This window comes from Physeter macrocephalus, chromosome 2 (genome assembly GCF_002837175.3).
Source record: "Physeter macrocephalus isolate SW-GA chromosome 2, ASM283717v5, whole genome shotgun sequence".
Lineage (NCBI taxonomy): Eukaryota > Metazoa > Chordata > Mammalia > Artiodactyla > Physeteridae > Physeter > Physeter macrocephalus.
The window spans coordinates 21,750,059-21,768,558 of NC_041215.1; the positions used below are offsets into that span (position 1 = coordinate 21,750,059).

Sequence of the window (18,500 nt, forward strand, 5' to 3'; positions counted from 1 at the left end):
AAATAACACACTACTAAATAGAAAATAGAGAACCAACAAGACCACCGGGAACTCTACTCAATATTCCATAACAGGGCTTCCCTGGTGGCGCCGTGGTTAAGAATCCGATTGCCAATACAGGGGACACGGGTTCGAGCCCTGCTCCAGGAAGATCCCACATGCCGTGGAGCAACGAAGACCCAACGCAGCCAAAAATAAATTAGAAATTTTAAGTCCTAAAGTATGTCTGCGAAACAATACAAAATTTATATAGTGATCTCTACCCCAGGTTCCTGGCACAGAGGTCTCTTAAAACCCTTGTAAACCCCTAAGCGGTAAGAGCACCAGTAGCATCTTTTGTTCTGTGGAGGCAACTGGGTGGGCTCCTGGATGGGCTGGTCAGCAGAAAGACTGCACCATGATTGGAAGCTTGTGCTAACCCTAACCAACCTCCAGAGAGGGGCGAGGGGCTGGAAACGGAGTGAATAAGTGATCACGCCTGTGTGAAGAAGCCTCCATAAAATCCCAGTAGCAGGGGGTTCTGAGAGCTTCAAGGTGAACACATCCACACCAGGAGGGTGACACACCCCAAGCCAGGGGCACAGAAGCTCCTGCACTCGGGACCCTCCCAGACCTCGCCCTGTGTATCTCTTCATCTGGACGTCTGTGTGTATCTTTTATCGTATCATTCACTAAACTGGTAAACATAAGCAGATGTTTCCCTGAGTTCTGAGAGCCACTCTAGCAAATTAACTGAACCTGAGAAGGGGGTTATGGGGAACTCTGATCTGTAGCCAAGTCAGACAGAAGTTGTGGGCAACCTAGGGACCAACTACTTTCGATTAGCATCTAAAGTGGGGGGACGGTCCTTAGGGACTGAGCCCTTAACCTGTGGGGTCTGACCCTGTCTCCAGGTGGATGGTGTCAGAACTGAATTGGGTGGTAGGACACCTGGTTGGTGTCACAGAATTGCTGGCTCTGGGAAACCCCTATAGGTCTGGTGACTGGAAGTATCAGAAGCGAAATGTTCTGTGTGAAAGTAAAACAGACACAGTGCGGAGAGCTGTAGTTTGTTCCAAGGCGATCTCTAATGAAGGACACAAAATGATCTTTTTTTTCTTTTCGGCCGCACCACTTGGCTTGCGGGATCTTAGTTCCCTGACCAGAGATCAAACCCGGGCCCCCTGCAGTGGAAGCTCGGGGTCTTAACCGCTGGACCGCCAGGGAAGTCCCTGAAACGATCTTAATGGGAAAATTATAAAGTGTTACCGAACGACATCAAAGTAGAAAGAAAGAGAGAGCACGTGTTCTCGGAAAAGAGACGCAATGCCATCATGATAGCAACTCTCCGAAACAGATGCAGAGTGTTCACAAAATTCCATTACATCCAAGACCAGGTCGGGTTTTTTGGTTTGTTTATGAAAAACTACTTCTAAAAACTGAAATGAGAGCCAAATGTCTAAGAATAGCCAAGTTTCCGACAGAACAAGGTGGAAGAACTTTCCCTAAAACACATCAAAGCATTTAAGTCCGGACAGTAGTTGGGGCCACACAGCAGTAGCAGGAGGAGGGGCTCACAGACCTGGGGAAAGAATGGACATGGGGCAGGAATCTCCTCCAGCGCAGGCACTGGCCCACAGGGTGATGACAAACAGCTGTCTACGGGCGGGTGGGGTACGGGGGTGGGTAACACTGTCAATGTCATGTATAATAATCCATTTAATGCAGATTTCTGGGGGGGGGGTTATTGGCCGAGCCCCGAGGCATGAGGGCTGAGTCCATTCACCAGCACGGAATAAAGGGGATGAAAAGATAAACCACACACGGGGAGAAAATATTGGCAGTGCCTGCAAACGAAAAAGGATTCATGCCCAGGGTATCTACAGAAAACTGAAGAAATCAATAAACATACAAAGACACACATCACACCCTACGTAACCACGAAGAGACCCTGGCTCCCACTCGGGGTGGACAAACATTTATCGAGGTCACTCAGCGACGGGGACCACGAGGAGGAAATAAACAGGTGGGCAAGAATACACTCCAGACACGACCAGCATTTTCTGAGTAAATTTAAACTTATCCATAAGCTACGAACCCACACTTTTTTCTCTGAAGTGCAGAAACTCAAGTCGCATCGCGCAGTTGGTGATAAAAACAAGAATGACTGTCGCAGCATTGCTAACTAACCAAAAAATGCACTTGGGGAATTCCCTGGCAATCCAGAGGTTAGGGCTCTGCGCTTCTACTGCAGGGGGCCCGGGAACTAAGATCCCACAAGCCATGGTGCAGCCAAAAAAGGAAGAAAAACACTTGGAAGAACCCAGGCAGCAAAGGCACTGGAACACATGAGTCAATGGGGAGAGCTGAGCCTCAGACACCAGCACGTGTGAAACAGACTGGGGCTCAGAAACCCCAGAGAAACTTGTGTGTGACATTACTGGTGATTTACAAACTAACATTCACTTATTGGAAACTGAAGGGGCAAAATCAGACGACACACTGCTTGGTGATAAGAGATGGTAAAGGTATGAATAATAAAGAATCAGGACAGAGGTCACCTTGGCAACAGGAGGGAGAGAAGATGTGGGAGAAGCACAGGAGAGGCGGAGATGCCAACAGGTACCAGGGCCTACCTGTACACCTGGGGGGGGTGAGTCCACAGGTGTTTATATTGTTATTATGAATGTTGCAGCAAAACAGAAACAAGCAAACGGGCCTGAAAGAGATAAGCAACCTTGGTTATTCTTTAGCTGTTACTACTAACAAACACTTGTAGCTAGACTTGTCCTTCACAAAGCTGATTACTCTAGGAATCCACATGAATTACACTCTGCACCTGGGATTCTTCTCCCCCTGCACTCCCCTGTAGCGCTCTTTATTTCAGAAAGAAGGTCACAGGCCTATAACTTCAGGGATACCAGACCCGGTTGCCAGGCTGCCTAACGCCAGCTGTGACCATTTTGAAATAATGCAAGAAAAAAATGCAAGACCTTCACAACTTTGATCCTTATCACCTTCCCCAGACCGAGAGTCCTGAGTATAAAAAACTCCTCTCTACCCTCTCGAGGGGGGCACAGTTCTTGAGGCGCTAGCCTACTGTGTTCCCCCCTTTGCCTGGCAAAGAATCAAGCTATTCTTTCTTTTCCTTAAAACTCTCTGTCTCCATATTTCTGTTCCGCATCGGTGCACAGAGAGCCAAGATTATTTTGGCATCATTAACTTAATGGAAAAGTCACACGATTTAAGAACAGCCCCGCGGCAAGCACAGTACACCTCAGAAAGGACACACTACCCCCAGCACTACTGGAAGTGGATCCCCTCCCCGCACGATCATGGCATCAACAGCTCCTCCTGTGGTAGTTCCACGGTCTGGAGGCCACCTGCATGGGGTGAGGGGGGCAGCAAGACCCCAGGGCACCTCCCTTCACCTCCCTCGCAGGCTCAGCTTTGCGTTCAGCTTGTCCCCCACCCCAGGTGATGCCCCTGCTTCATGCTCCGTGGGTCATTTACAGGAGACAAAGACCCTCCTCCCAGAGTGTGAATGGGAGCCTGCAGGATCCCTGCTTCCACCTGTGTTCACGGATAACGTAAAGGAGGGAAATTCTAGGGCACTTTTATGGTTTTAAGAACTGGATCCTGCTTATTCCTTTCAGAAGACAGGTATTGAGAGAGGCTGGGACCTGGGACCCTTTGCTTCAGTGCTCGCACCTGGACAACCATCTCCTCCAGCAACAGATGCAAAGAAACTCTGAGGGACTAAAAATAATTGCACGCATGCGCAGTGGGGGCAAATTAAGAACGATACAAAAAGGCCAAAACCCAACAGCCACTACTGAGGTATGGGAGCAAAAGCAGGGTCCTGTGCATGATCCCCGCACACGGCACCACCAAGGGGGTGGCCAGACCATCTAAGCCACCCCTCCTGCCCGACCCACCCACCTACCCCCACCCTCACCCCGTTTAAGGGACCAGCCCGCCCCTCCTTCTGGATCCAGCAAAGGCACCAGTTACTTGTTCTCGCTCCCTTGTGCTGTAGCAGGAACTTCAATAAAGCCTTGCCTGAACTCTTCACCTGGCCTGATCAATTTCTACTGATTAAGGGCTCCAAGAACCCTGGTAACAGTTATCAGCTAATACCCTCATGGTAACACAGTTGGTAAATTAATCAGAATTGAACACTAGTTGCTTTTACACGTCACATTTTACAGAATTTTCATTAATCTGAATGCCACGTGTTAACAGGAAGTGGGACAGGACTAGAGCGTCAGGAACTCTGTACGTTATATGGAAGAGTCACTATTATTTTTATAAAGACATGAATCCACCTCTTTGTCGACCTTATTTCAGTGTACTGTCAAGTTTAACAGTGTAACAGCCACTTACCTTACCAGCAAAAGTGAGTTCAGCAATAGAGGAAGTAACTGCAATCTATGACGGACCACCGGCAAATCCAGAGAATAATCAAGGGGCGCTGACTATTATAGGGAAAAGGAGTAGTTTGGAGGGGCTGTAATAACCGTGGTGTCCATTGGAGGAGCTGGGCGTCCAAAATATGGAGGCTTCTCAGTGGCTGTGCTGTCCTGGCCCAGAGAGGTTTTCTTCTTTCTGCTGGGTAGTTAAGATGCGCCTTCCGGTTGGAGATGTAGAGGGTGGTCTCCACCTGTTTGGAGTAATTGATGAAGTTGGGGAGAGGGAGGGGGACGCAGAGAGCTCTCCCTATAGGCCCATTTCCACTCCAACTTTAGCTGAGGTTTCTTCAATTAATTCCAGAGAACTTTCTGCATTTTCCCCACAACTGCAGTGGAAGACAGGACATTCCTGAGACCCTTCCCAGAACAACACGCTCCGAGCCAGGAGACCAAGAACAGACCTGAGGAACTTAGTACTCTAAGTGGAAGGAGAGGGGGAAAGGATCCGTTATTCTACCTTTACTGAAAACTTAGGCCAGAGTGAAAGCAGAACCGTCAGGTCCAGGGCGGGTCTCCTGCAGCCACCCCAACCGCCCTCCCCAAGTCCTGTCCTCCCTCCAACCCCACACAGCAAAGGACTCGGGGAGGGACCCCCGCGTGGGGACGGTACAGGACGCCAGGACCCCACCCCGGGGCGGAGGGCTTATTGGGGTGGAGACTAGTAGGGGGAGCGGGCAGGGAGACCCAGGACCCCATCAGCTTCCAGGGGGTTCCCTGCCGGTTCGAACCAGCCCCTCCTGGTCTCCGGCCCCGGCTCGGGCACTCACCATCTCCGCCTCGCTCTTAGCTCTCCCCGGCGTCATGCCAGCGGCCCCGAGACTTGGGCAGGTGAGAGCGATGGGGAACGTACACCTGCGGCTGCGCGGGGCAGGCGCGCACGAGCTCGGCGTGCGCACGAGCAGCAGAAGTACACGAGCCACGACAACGCGGGCCGAAATTGCGCCCGCCCCCGACCCTAATTGGACGGTGCTCCTGGGACACGCGCCCTGATTGGACGGAGTTCCGGGACTCCACGCCCTGATTGGCGGGTTTCCAAATTTCCCGTGACCCTTGATTGGGCAGCTCTCGAGTCCCTACTTTCAGATGAGAGGTTAGTCCTCCAGGCCCCGCCCCCGCCGTCCCTAATTGGACAGCATCACGGACTCCCTGGGAACCCGAGCAAAAGGCCAGCTGAGGTCACGTGTTGTCTGCCTCAGACGGTACCTACGTGGCCTCCTTCCCGGGACGTGTCTCCGAGCGGAAACCCTTCCCGGCAAGGCGGACTCGCCGTCCGCCCGCCACTCGGTGGCCCCTCGTCGTCCTCCTGCTGGACCTGGATGTCCTGATTCAGTTTCCTTGCGGAGCGCCCCATGTCCGGAGTGGGGACGGGAAGGACGAGAATGGGACAGGGCAGGGGGTGCTGTTCTGGTGACCTTCGGAGTCAGGGGTAGGCCCGATGCGAGGTCATCCTGGGTCTGTGCCCTTTAAGAACAAAGACTCAGTGATGTCACCGCGTGCAACGAAGGGTCAGGCTCCATCCCACAGGTGACCTTTGACACGGGGAGGGCCCGCCTTCTATCCCCTTCCCCATCTCTTGGGCTGGAGGTCAGTAGCCCTCAGCCAGAGACCTTTGCCCCATGGGAATTCGGACCCCCAGGCCCCAGACTCCGTGCAGGACCGGTCTCAGCACAGCCACAGGTTTGAGAGGCCACAGACCTCAGGTGTGCATTTTACACTACAAGGAAATTTATGTCAGATCAGGCTTCAGTCAGTCCATGTGAAATTTGAAACGTTAAAAGCTATTATTTCCTTTTTTAGATTATAGAGTGATGGTTGCACAGGTGAGCGACATACAGAAAAGTGAGTTTTACATTTAAAAGAGTGAACGTTATGGTATGTGAGTTATATCGCCATTGAAAAAGAATTAAGAGCAGTAATAGCCATGATAACTCTACCTCCTGGTCACCACTAAAATGTTTTCTGACTCTAGATTTGCCTATTCTGGATCTTATATATATATATATAAATCATACAATATTGGCCTTTTCTTCCTGATTTTTTCCTCAGCCTATTTTCAAGGTTCATCCACGTTGCAACATGTGTCAGAGCTTCCTTCCTTTTTGTAACTATTATTCTCATCTTATGTACAGGTTACACTTTATCCTTTCATCCAATGATGGACATTTGGAATGTTTCACCTTTTAGCTATTTTAAATAGTACTGCAACCAGCATTCATGTACACGTATTTGTGCATCTGTTTCAGTAAAGGCAGGAGTGGAATAGTTGGGTCATAGGCTAATTCTGTGTTTAACTTTTTGAGGAACTACCAACATGTTACCTGCAGTGGCTGCACCATTTTACATTCCCACCAGCAGTGTACAGGGTTCTAATTTCTCCATATCCTTGACATTTCTTTTCTGATTTTTTTATTCTACCCATCCTGGTGGTTGCAAAGTGGTTATCTCATTGTGGTTTTGACTTGCATTTCCCTGATGATTAGTGATGAATATTTTCTTTTTCTCTTTTTAATTTTTAAACAAATTTTTAAATTTTTTTAACATCTTTATTGGAGTATAATTGCTTTACAATGGTTATTTTCTGCTCCACAACAAAGTGAATCAGTTATACATATACATATGTTCCCATATCTCTTCCCTCTTGTGTCTCCCTCCCTCCCACCCTCCCTATCCCACCCCTCTAGGTGGTCACAAACCAGTGATGAATATTTTCATGTCTTTATTGGCTATTAGTATGTTATCCTTGGATAAATGTCTATTTAACTCCTTGGCCCGTTTTTTAATTGAGTTGTTTGCATTTTTGTGATTGACATGTTAGGTTTTTTAATGTGCTCTGGACAATAAAACCTTATCACATTTATGATTTGCAAATACGTTCCTCTATTCTGTAGGGATGTCTTTCCAGTATCCTTTGATGCACAAGAGATTTTAATTTTGATGATGTCCAATTTATTTTTTCTTGTGTTGCTTGTGCCTTTGGTGTCATATTAAGAAATCATTATGAAATCCAAGTTCATAGATTTATCCCTGTGTTTCCTTCATTCACTGGGTTACCCAGGGTAGCCCGCGGGGTGGGGATGGGATTCTCAGCAGACACTTTCAACTCCTGGAACTGGAAAGAAGCTCCTGGTAAAGCAGGTGTCCTAGGTAAATTTTTAATGCGAAAGCCCGTGAAGTTTAACGTATATCACTCTTTTAAATGGTAATCATCCATTCCTATGGGAACAAACTTTACTTTCATATTTTCATAATTAAGCTACCAAAGTAAGTTTTTAGTCCTTGATCATTTTAAGCTAACCACCCCCCAACGTTGTTTAGAAAAACACTGCTACTACTAAACATTTGTTCTTATTTGTAAAGCTTAGAAGTGAAATTTGTGAAGTTCTAAGAAACACTGATTGTAGAAAAAAGGTATTTTATGAAGACGCTATAGCCATTTGTGAAGAACTGACATCACGGTGATACTGCTCTCTCCTTTCTTAGAACATGCTTTACCTTTCCATTTATTTAGTTTGATGTCATTCAATATAATACTACATTTTTTACATTAGGTTCAATCTTTCATTAGACTTATTTTGACACGAGTGTCATTTCTACTTTTGGACACATTATCTTTTAAATTAAATCCTCAACCTCTTTTCCATAGTGATTAGAAATGTAATGACTTTTTTTTTTTTTTTTTTGTCTGTGTTGGGTCTTCATTGCTGTGCCTGGGCTTTCTCTAGTTGCGGTGAGTGGGGGCTACTCTTCGTTGTGGTGCACGGGCTTCTCATTGCGGTGGCTTCTCTTGTTGCAGAGCACAGGCTCTAGGCACGTGGGCTTCAGTAGTTGTGGCACGTGGGCTCAGTAGTTGTGGCTTACGTGCTCTAGAGCTCAGGCTCAGTAATTGTGGTGCACAGGCTTAGTTGCTCCTTGGCATGTGGTATCTTCCCGGGCCAGGGCTCGAACCCGTGTCCCTTGCATCAGCAGGCAGATTCTTAACCACTGCACCACCAGGGAAGCCCATGACGTTTATTTTTATACAGTTTGCATCCAGAAAACCTGTTAATCGTCTTTTTTCCTATGGTTCTCTTATATACTTTTGAGGTTCTATATACACAATTGTTTCAGCTATGAAACAAGATAAGTTACTTTTTTCTTGCTTTATAATTCCTGTACCTATTTCTCATGGCACCAGCTAGGATATCCAGTAGACTGCTGATGGGGGCAGGACTATGGGTATTCTTGTTTTGTGTATAATTTTATTAGACAAGTGACCTTTTGCCAATTGACAGTTCTCATCTATTCCTTACTAACCTATATTTCAGAAACAGAGGTCTGATTGAAATACAGAGGCATTGATTTGGGATTTGTTAGGACTGCAGCCTGGGAGGTGCAGATTCAAGAAGTGCTTGAGGGACTTCCCTGGTGGCGCAGTGGTTAAGCATCCACCTGCCAATGCAGGGGACACGGGTTCAAGCCCTAGTCCGGGAAGATCCTACATGCCGCAGAGCAACTAAGCCTGTGAGCCACAACTACTGAGCCTGCACTCTAGAGCCCATGAGTTACAACTACTGAGCCCGCGTGCCACAACTACTGAAGCCCATGTACCTAGAGGCCGTGCTCCACAACAAGCCACCGCAATGAGAAGCCCGCGCACCGCAACGAAGAGTAGCCCCTGCTTGCTGCAACTAGAGAAAGCCCGCGCGTAGCAATGAAGACAATGCAGCCATAAATAAATAAATAAACAAACATTTTTTTATTTAAAAAAAAAAGCCTCTGCACTCCCAATGATGGGGGCTTGGATTTGATCCCTGGTCAGGGAACTAGATGCCACATGCATGCCACAACTAAGGACCCAGTTAGCCGCAACTAAGACCCAGCACACCCAAATAAATAAATAAATATTTTTTAAAAAAAGAAGTACTTTAATTGGATTTTGCCTGACTACAAAATGGAGGAAGCTTATAAAGGCAAAACTGCAAGGCCACACTTAGTTGTCAAAAATTATAATTAGATCCGGCAAGAAGGGTGCTTGTTAAGCAAGGATGTGTTGGGGTCTGAAATTGTTACATAGTTCCAAAGGGGGACCTTGAGAACATAAGGTCTCACATTGGTGGATTGTGTTCTGAATAAAACTGGTCGTGTTCTTGGGTCTCGTCATGTTCAAAGAAAGTTCAAGTTAACAGTGGAGGAGGGACCTGTCCAAGACCAGATCCTCGATGGCTGCCTGACCCCATTTTTGTATGCCTGAACTAAGACTATTCCCTTGTAATTACAACTTGCCTTCATCATAAATTATTAAGAAATTAGTCATTCATAAATGCTGACTAGTATAAAATGTTTTTCCACATCTATTGAGAAAACTTGAGATAGTGTTTTTTTTATATGGGTTATGGTGCTACTGTGGTGAGTTATATTAATTGACATCATAGTATTTTACTAAAACACACATGAAGAAAAATGCAAAAAGTATACATTTGACAGAAATATTATGATATAAGCATCCATGACATCACAAACCAGACAATGTACATGTGACATCCCACTTGGGTTGGTGCCCTGTCAGAAGCCCCACCCTGCTCACAGCCACCAATATCACACTTTTTTTAAAAATTGCATTAATTAGTTCAGGGAAGAAATCTTCACTTTTTTTTTTTTTCCGTGACCCACACCACATAGCTTGCAGGATCTTAGTTCCCCAACTAGAGGTAGAACCCAGGCCCTCAGCAGTGAAAGTGCGGAGTCCTGACCACTGGACTGCCAGGGAATTCCCACCATACAATATGACTGACTCTATAAATGCTGTATATTACATCCCTGTGACTGACTGACTTTAAAAGGACTGGAAGTTTGTTCCATCTCCCTCACCTATTTCACTCATTTTCCTTACTACCCTCCATTCTGATGACCACTTGTTTCTCTGTATCTGTGAGTCTATTTCTGTTTTGTTATGACTCTCCATTTTTGTTTTCTTCATTCCACATGAGTGAAACCACACAGCATTTGCCTTTCTCTGCCTATTTCACTTAGAATACCCTCTAGTGCCATATATGTTGTCCCAAATGCTAAAATTTCATTCTTTTCTATGGCTGAGTACTATTCCATTGTACATACATGCACCGTCTTCTTTATCCACGCTTCTGTTGAGAGACATTGAGGTTGCCTCTGTACCTTGGCCATTGTAAATAATGCTGCAATGAACATAGGGGTGCATATGTTTTGTTTTGTTTTGTTTTTTATGGCTGTGCTGGGTCTTCGTTTCTGTGCGAGGGCTTTCTCTAGTTGTGGCAAGCGGGGGCCACTCTTCATCGCGGTATGCGGGCCTCTCACTATCGTGGCCTCTCTTGTTGCGGAGCACAGGCTCCAGATGCGCAGGCTCAGTAATTGTGGCTCACGGGCCCAGTTGCTCTGCAGCATATGGGATCTTCCCAGACCAGGGCTCGAACCTGTGTCCCCTGCATTGGCAGGCAGATTCTCAACCACTGCACCACCAGGGAAGCCCAGTATTTTTGAATTACTGTTTTTGTTTTCTTCAAAAAATACCCAGAAGCGGGATTGCTGGATCGTACAGTAGTTCTATTTTTATTTTAAGAAACTCCATGTTGTTTTCCATAATGGCTGCAGCAATTGATATTCCCAGCAACAGTGCACTAGGTTACACTTTTCTGCAAATGCTTCACAACACTTGTTATTGGTGGTCTTTTTAATAATAGCCATTCTGACAGGTGTCATTGACAGGTGTTATCTCACTGTGGTTATGATGTGCATCTCCCTGATTAGTGATGTTGAGCAGCTTTTCATGTGTCTGTTGGCCATCTGTACATCTTCTTTGGAAAAATGTCTATTTAGGTCTTGTGCACATTTTTTAAGTGGTTTTTTTGTTCATATTTAGTTGTACAAAGTCTTTACATATATATGTGTGTGTGTATGTATGTATGTATATGTGTGTGTGTATATATATACACATATATATATGGCGTGAGAAAAAAGTCCAGTTTGATTCTCTCACATGTAGGTGCCAGTTTTCCCAACACTATTTATTGAAGAGGCTGTCTTTTCCCCATTGTATATTCTTGCGTCTTTTTTCCTACATTAATTGACCTTACATTGTATTTATTTCTGAGCTCTCTATTCTGTTCCATTTATGTATGTGTCTGTTTTTCTGCCAGTATGGTTGACCTGGGTCCTTGGACTCTCTAATCAATAGAAATTGAAACGAGGCCAGACGAGAAATTCAGGCAAGGCTTTATGGGGACTCACACTGCTCATCAAATATATGTGTAGTTGGAGCTCTTCCGTATGGGCAGAGCCAGAAGTCAGAAAACTGTGCTAGAACTCAGGGCCAGTAGGCTGCCATGCATCTCTGTCTCCTGATGGTACAGAAGACCCGAGGATCATGGTTTCCTTGAGGACTTCCCTGGCGGTCCAGTGGTTAAGATTCCATGTTTCCACTGAAGGGGACAAGGGTTCAATCCCTGGTCAGGGAACTAAGATCCTGCATGCCAAGTGTTGCAGCCAAAAAAATAATGATATTGGTTTGGCCAAAAAGTTCATTCAGTTAGTGAATACATTGTTCAATAAAATTCTTGGTGAAAATGAAAAATGTGATACTTTCTATTTTTACTTAAAACTGAATGAACTTTTTGGCCAACACAATAATAAAATTTAAAAAAGGAATCATGGCTTCCTCACTTCTGCTTTCCAGACCTCATGCATCTTCCTCTTCTCAAGAACTTTAACTCAGAACCACTAACAGAAGGACTCTGGATATAGTTTCCTACCTTACCGAAGATGACAACACAGTTCAGTAGAACAATCTGGACAGGAGCTTTCATCATCACCCACCAGGTCGCTCTTTTTTTTTTTTTTTTAACTTTTTTTTGGTGGGGGGGGTTGGCCACACAGCATGTGGTATCCTAGTTCCCCGACCACGGACCAAACCTGCACCCCCTGCATTGGAAGCTCGGAGTCTTAACCACTGGACCGCCAGGGAAGTCCAGGTCGCTCTTCTTAACTCAATGTATTGTGTTCGATTTGCAACCAAGATCATGGACATGAACAGAGGTCAGATTATGAACATAATCAGGTAAGCCTGTCATCTTCCATGACCTTCCACAATTACTAATTTCTGGGAGGAACACATATACGGTATCTGCTAGCAACAAACAACTTGGAAGACACACCTTTCAGTAATGAAAACTCAAGGAGAGGGTAAATATTGATTCAGGAGATTCCAGTATCTCTTAACAGTGGACAAGGAAAGATATTTAATTAATGCCAGCCTCATATCATGATCACGTATTAGGAACATAATGGAAAGGAAGAATCAAAAATCTGTTCAACAAAAATGAAAGAAATCACAAGTTGCACATGAAAAAAACCACAAACCAAAAGCCACTTAGCACCCCTGGTATCATTCTAATGGAAATAAGACAAGTTTTATATGATTGTACAATGATATAAACTCAGAGATAACAAAATGTAAGTGGTAAAGATGAACATGGAGGATAATTATTATGTGTTCAGATCAGCAACATGAAGTACAAATTAATATCCTGAGATCAGTATTGAGGATAAGACACTTACAAAGGAAAAAAATTTTTTCCATTCATAAGATTGCTCAGCAATTCCCTGGTGGTCCAGTGCTTACAACTCCGTGCTTCCACTGCAGGGGGCCTGGGTTCGATCCCTGGTTGAGGAACTAAGATCCCACAAGCCATGTGGTATAAAAAAAAAATTTCTTGACACTGTTTTGCTCCCACTTCTAAGTTTTAAGAAAGGCTTTCCCACTATTCTTGGATTCAAGTTTTCCCACAGTGTGTGTCTTCATATGTCTTTGCAGGGATATGAGATAACAGTAGGCTTTTTCACACTGCTGACATTCACACGGTTTCTTTTTACTGTGTGTTTTCATGTGTCCTTTCAGATATATGGGATATTTGAAGGCTTTCCCACACTACTGACACTGACGGGGTTTCTCATCACTGTGGGTAATCATGTGTCCTTGCAGAGATCTCTGAAGCCTGAAGACTTTTCCACAATGCTGACACTGATAGGGCTTCTCTTCACTGTGTGTTCTCATATGTTCTCGAAGGGATGAGGGAGTAATGAACACTTTCCCACATTCTGTACATTCATAGGGTTTTATTCCACTGTGTCTTTTTATGTGCCTTCTAATGTACCTGGGACAATGGAAGGCTTTTCCACATTCATTACACACACGAGAAGGCTTCTCTCTAGTGTGCGTTCCCATGTGTCCTTGCAGGGATTTGCAATATGGGAAGGCTTTCCCACACTGCCTACATTCATAGGGTTTCTCTCCAGTGTGCATTCTCACATGTTCTCGAAACTGTGTGCTGCGAGTGAAAGCTTTCCCACATTCTTTACATTCATAGGGTTTCTCTCCAGTTTGAGTTCTCACATGCCGTGCAATCTGGGAATAATAACTGAAGGATTTCTCACATACTTCACACATGTGGATTTCCGTCCATAATGACCTCTCTTATGTCGCTGAACAGATGGCAAGCGAGAGCTTTTCCAGATTTCTTACGCTCTAAAGACTGTTTACTACTGTCACTCTTCATGTACCTCTTAGATGTTCTCCCAGCATCCTGATGTTTATCATGTTTCTCTACAATGTCTGTTTGCCCAGGAGGATTTAGGCACGAGACAGAGCTGCAGGCTTGCCCACATCCTTCACATGGATAAGGTTTGTGTCCAGGGTGATACCTTTGCTGATTCCTCTGGAAAGAACGATCCCTGAAGGTTTTTCCACACTTAGTGCATTTATAGGGCTGAACTGCAGTGGGATAACCCTTATGCACAGTAAGATTTGTAATCTGGTTCAGGGTTTCTCCATATTGATGATCTTCTTTACCTTCACAGAGACTCTCCACCAAATGATTTCTGTTCAAAATGGGAAGCACACTATTAGGGATTAATACTTATCAGTAATTTACTAATTAATGATTTACCAATGACTGTTAGTATTTGTGTTGACTAAGTGTTTGCCATTGGCATGTTTCCAGCATGCTCTTCAACTGTTACAAAGTGCAACAAATTTAATACTCTAGCTGAGGGCTCAAATAGAACCGTAACTTTCAGTGTTTTCCAGATGAGGTTTCCTGACCATTGTTTCCTACTGAATTATGTTTCAGATGCTTAACATCAACATCACATTTATGAAAGTACTGTCTTGTGAAAATACTCTGAATACACATTGTTTAACTAGGTTTCTATTCAATTTCAAGTGAGTCTAACACTCTTGACGACACCCGCCCCACCGCCACCCCCGTGGGACTGCCACTCACCTCAAACGCCTCTCCTGGGTTACATGCTGATCACGCATGTTATGAAATGCCCAGTTTTCTCCAAAAACAGACTAGGAATCATTTCTTCTGAATCTTACTATTTTCTCTTCACTGCATACTTCATTCTCCAAAATATCCCACTGAGGACTTGATCCACTGGTTTTAACTTGAGGGCAAGAACCTGCAACAATTGGTAGCATAACTAAATCCTTGGGGGAGAAATGGTGGGGAAAAGGAAAGAAAAGAGACCATATGTAGATGTCTTTCCACAGACTGATTCAAAAATGTAAAACTAACTTTATAAGGAAGGATGGTCATGTGCAACATTGTGGCTTATAAGAAATACATACATATATTTTTGGTCATTCCAATGAATGACATATATTTCTCAGATAGATCAGGTCCTCATCCACAGTTTCCTGCTCAAGCGTCCCAAAACTCTTGGAATTTCCTGAGCAATAGAAGCAGTGGAATAATATTTGGTCTCCTGTCCTCAGTTTCTGAAAATGCTTCAGGGTCAGAAGGGTGAAATGAGTGTTTTGTGACTCATAACAAGCCCTTTCCATCACAATTGTATTTATATTCATGAAGGTGACTGTTGGAAAGCACCGCAGGATGGGGGCTGGTTGCAAATGGAGACACCATGTGATTAAAGGGTGGAACTTTCAGTCCCACTCACACCACTGGACACAGCACCAGCAATGGGGAAGGGAGAGAGGCTGTAGGTTGAATCACTTGCCAATGGACAGTGATTCCATCAATCATGCCTAGGGAATGAAGCCTCCACCCAATAAAAGGGGGGTTCAGAGAGCTTCTGGGTTGGAGAACACATGGAGATGTGGGGAGAGTGGCACCTGGACAGGGCGTGGAAACTCCATGCTCTCCTGACACAGCTTCCCCTATGAATCTCTTCCATCCGGCTATTCTTCAGTGATATCTGTTTATGTTAAACTGGCAGTGAAGTAAGTAAAATGTTCCCCTGAGTCCTGTGAGTGTGGTAGCAAAATAACTGGACCTGCGGAGGGGGCGATGGAAAGCTCTCATTCACAGCCAGTTGGTCAGAAGTCAAGGTTAACAACCTGGGCTTACAAATGGAGTCTGATGTCTAAAAGGAGGTCACTGGAATCTCCAATGTTAGCTGGTTGGTCAGAAGCACTGGCAACAGCCTGGCCTTGTGATCCGTATGTGACGTGGGCTGTGAAGATGCGGGAGGGCGGGGGGGGGTGAGTCTTATAGGATTGAATCCTTCAGCCATGGAATCTGTGGCTATTGCTGGGTAGATAATCTGAGAATTGAGCTGAATTCTATGATGCCCTGCTGGTGTCCAAAAATTGTTTATTGGTGTGCGGTGCCTTAACACATGTCCACAACACATTGGAACTGGGTCCACACCTAATTTAACACTCAAGCCAAGAAAACGTTATGAGGACCTTGGCTATTTGGAACTTCCACAATGGTAGGGAAACTGAGTCAAAGTGGCAGCCTGATCATTAAGAAATATTTCAAAAGAGATGGAGATTGGGGAATTCCCTGCCGGTCCACTGGTTAAGACTCTGCACTTCTACTGCAGGGGGCACAGGTTTGATCCCTGGTCGGCGAACTAAGATCCTGTATGCAGCAAGGCGCGGCCAAAAGAATTAAAAAATCATAAAATGTTGCTTCTTTAAAAAAAAAAGAGAGAAAGATGGAGACTGATATTGAGATCAGTATTATCAGAGAAGTAAAGTAGGAAGGAACTGGGTAAAATGCACATTCCCAAATGCTCCCTTTGTAAGAGAAGCTACAGAAAGACTTCCCAAGTGGGCAAGGATGGATGAAAACTCCAAGAGGGAAGCCAGGTTAATGACAAACGTCACCTTCTCAAAGACCGAGTCATGTTTCTAACAGGTATGTCCAAATATCACTCCCTGATCCAGAACCTGCTCCTCCCGAGGTGTGCCCTCCTGGTGATCGCAGGCACAGAGGCCCTGAGGAAGCCTATCTCCACTGACCCAGCTGCCACTGGGAGATCAGATGGTGCGTGGCTGCTGTCCTGCTCATGGAGAAAAGCTCCATATGGGGAGGATGGAGGACCACAAGCCGTCCATCAGATGGGCCACTTCTCTGGTCCTCAAGTCACTGAGGATGGGTGAGTGTGAGTTTAACTACAGCAAGATTATCATCTCAAATGTGTACTGATCACAGTGTAACTTTCACAGGGTGAAAACTGAAACACTGCTCTCATCGCCCCCAAGTGACACTGGAGACCATGCTCACATTTATACAGTTAGGGAGCCTCAGGAGTCTGATCAAGAGTAACAAAGAGTCAATCAGGGCTTCCCTGGTGGCGCAGTGGTTGCGTGTCCGCCTGCCGATGCAGGGGAACCGGGTTCGCGCCCCGGTCCAGGAGGATCCCACATGCCGCGGAGCGGCTGGGCCCATGAGCCATGGCCGCTGAGCCTGCGCGTCCGGGGCCTGTGATCCGCAACGGGAGAGGCCACAACAGAGGGAGGCCCGCGTACTGCAAAAAAACAAAACAAAACAAAACAAAAAAAAAAAGAGTCCATCAATACAGTAAACTTTGTTTTCATGGAAAAGCTACCTGACCCTAAGTAGGTTTCATGAAAGCTTGGACTGTGTCTGTCTCTTCTCCAACATATTCCCATCCTTGTCCCTAATAAGAAAGGACAATTGTTAAGAAATATTTGTTCCCTAAAGACCAAGTACAGGGAGGAAGCCATCCTCACCCACAGAGGCCAGGTTCCTGAAGGTCTCCAGCATCACGTCTCTGTAGAGCTTCCTCTGAGCCGGGCCCAGCAAAGCCCACTCCTCCACAGTGAAGTTCACAGCCACGTCCTCAGAGCCCACCGAGTCCTGAAACAGCCACAGGTTCCATGTCAGCAAGGCTCCCTCTTCACCCCCGTGTGTGGGAGGATGGGGAGGCCGACAGTCGGGAACCAGACTCAATTCCTAGGACTCCTGAGCTTACACTCTTGTGGGAAATGAACACACACAAGCCAATCAAATGCATTTTACTCAGTGATGGTAAGTGCTGGAAACTGAAGCAAAGTGTAACAGCAATATTTGATAAACACTCATGCATACATAATGAAAAAGAACTGTTTTTTTTTACCAAATATAAAATAGATAAACAGGGACTTCCCTGGAGGTCCAGTGGTTAAGACTCCATGCTTCCACTGCAGGGTGCATGGGTTCGATCCCTGGTCGGGGAACTAAGTTCCCACGTGCTGTGCGGCATGCCACAAAAAATAAATAAATTTTAAAAAGTAAATGTGTTTTAAAAAATAGATAAACAAGGATTTACTATATACCACAGGGAACTATATTCAAATCTTTTAATAATCTATAATGAAAAAAATCTGAAAAAAAGAATATATATATATATATATATATATATATGCATGACCAAATCACTTTGCTGTATATCTAAAAGCAACACAATATTGTAAATCAACTATACTTCAATTTTTTAAAAAAATTGTTTTTGGTGAGAGAGCAGAACCTGAGGTGGTAAAGACTGAAAATAAAATCATCATTCAGATAAGAAGGAAATGAATACTTGGTTTGGTCAAAAGTTATTTCCTTGAAACTCCAAGAACAGGAGCAGACTGTCAGGAGGTCGTTAACACTGATTTTCCAGGGCCGCTGCATCTGAACAACTCTCACCTGGACTGAACAGCATGTAAAAGCCTGGGCCAGTCCCCTCATATCCGACAGAGGCAGAGACACGACCCCCTGCCAGGATGAGGTGGACACCGAG

The 18,500-nt window shown here is 45.3% G+C and overlaps 1 long non-coding RNA gene across 3 annotated transcripts; it reads right to left on the minus strand.

Annotated features, from left to right (window-relative positions):
• Nucleotides 1–9,210: 9,210 nt before the first annotated feature.
• LOC102996621 (uncharacterized) lies at nucleotides 9,211–17,979 on the minus strand. 3 transcript variants are annotated; one of them, XR_008616324.1, is made up of 3 exons: nucleotides 17,467–17,979; nucleotides 14,741–14,949; nucleotides 9,211–14,336 (listed from the first exon to the last, which is right to left on the minus strand). It is a non-coding gene; the product is annotated as an uncharacterized lncRNA (long non-coding RNA). The 3 variants fall into 3 exon arrangements; XR_003683373.2 differs by having other exon boundaries at nucleotides 14,741–14,921; nucleotides 17,467–17,978; XR_008616325.1 differs by lacking the exon at nucleotides 17,467–17,979 and adding an exon at nucleotides 16,997–17,231.
• Between the last annotated feature and the right edge of the window lie 521 nt (nucleotides 17,980–18,500).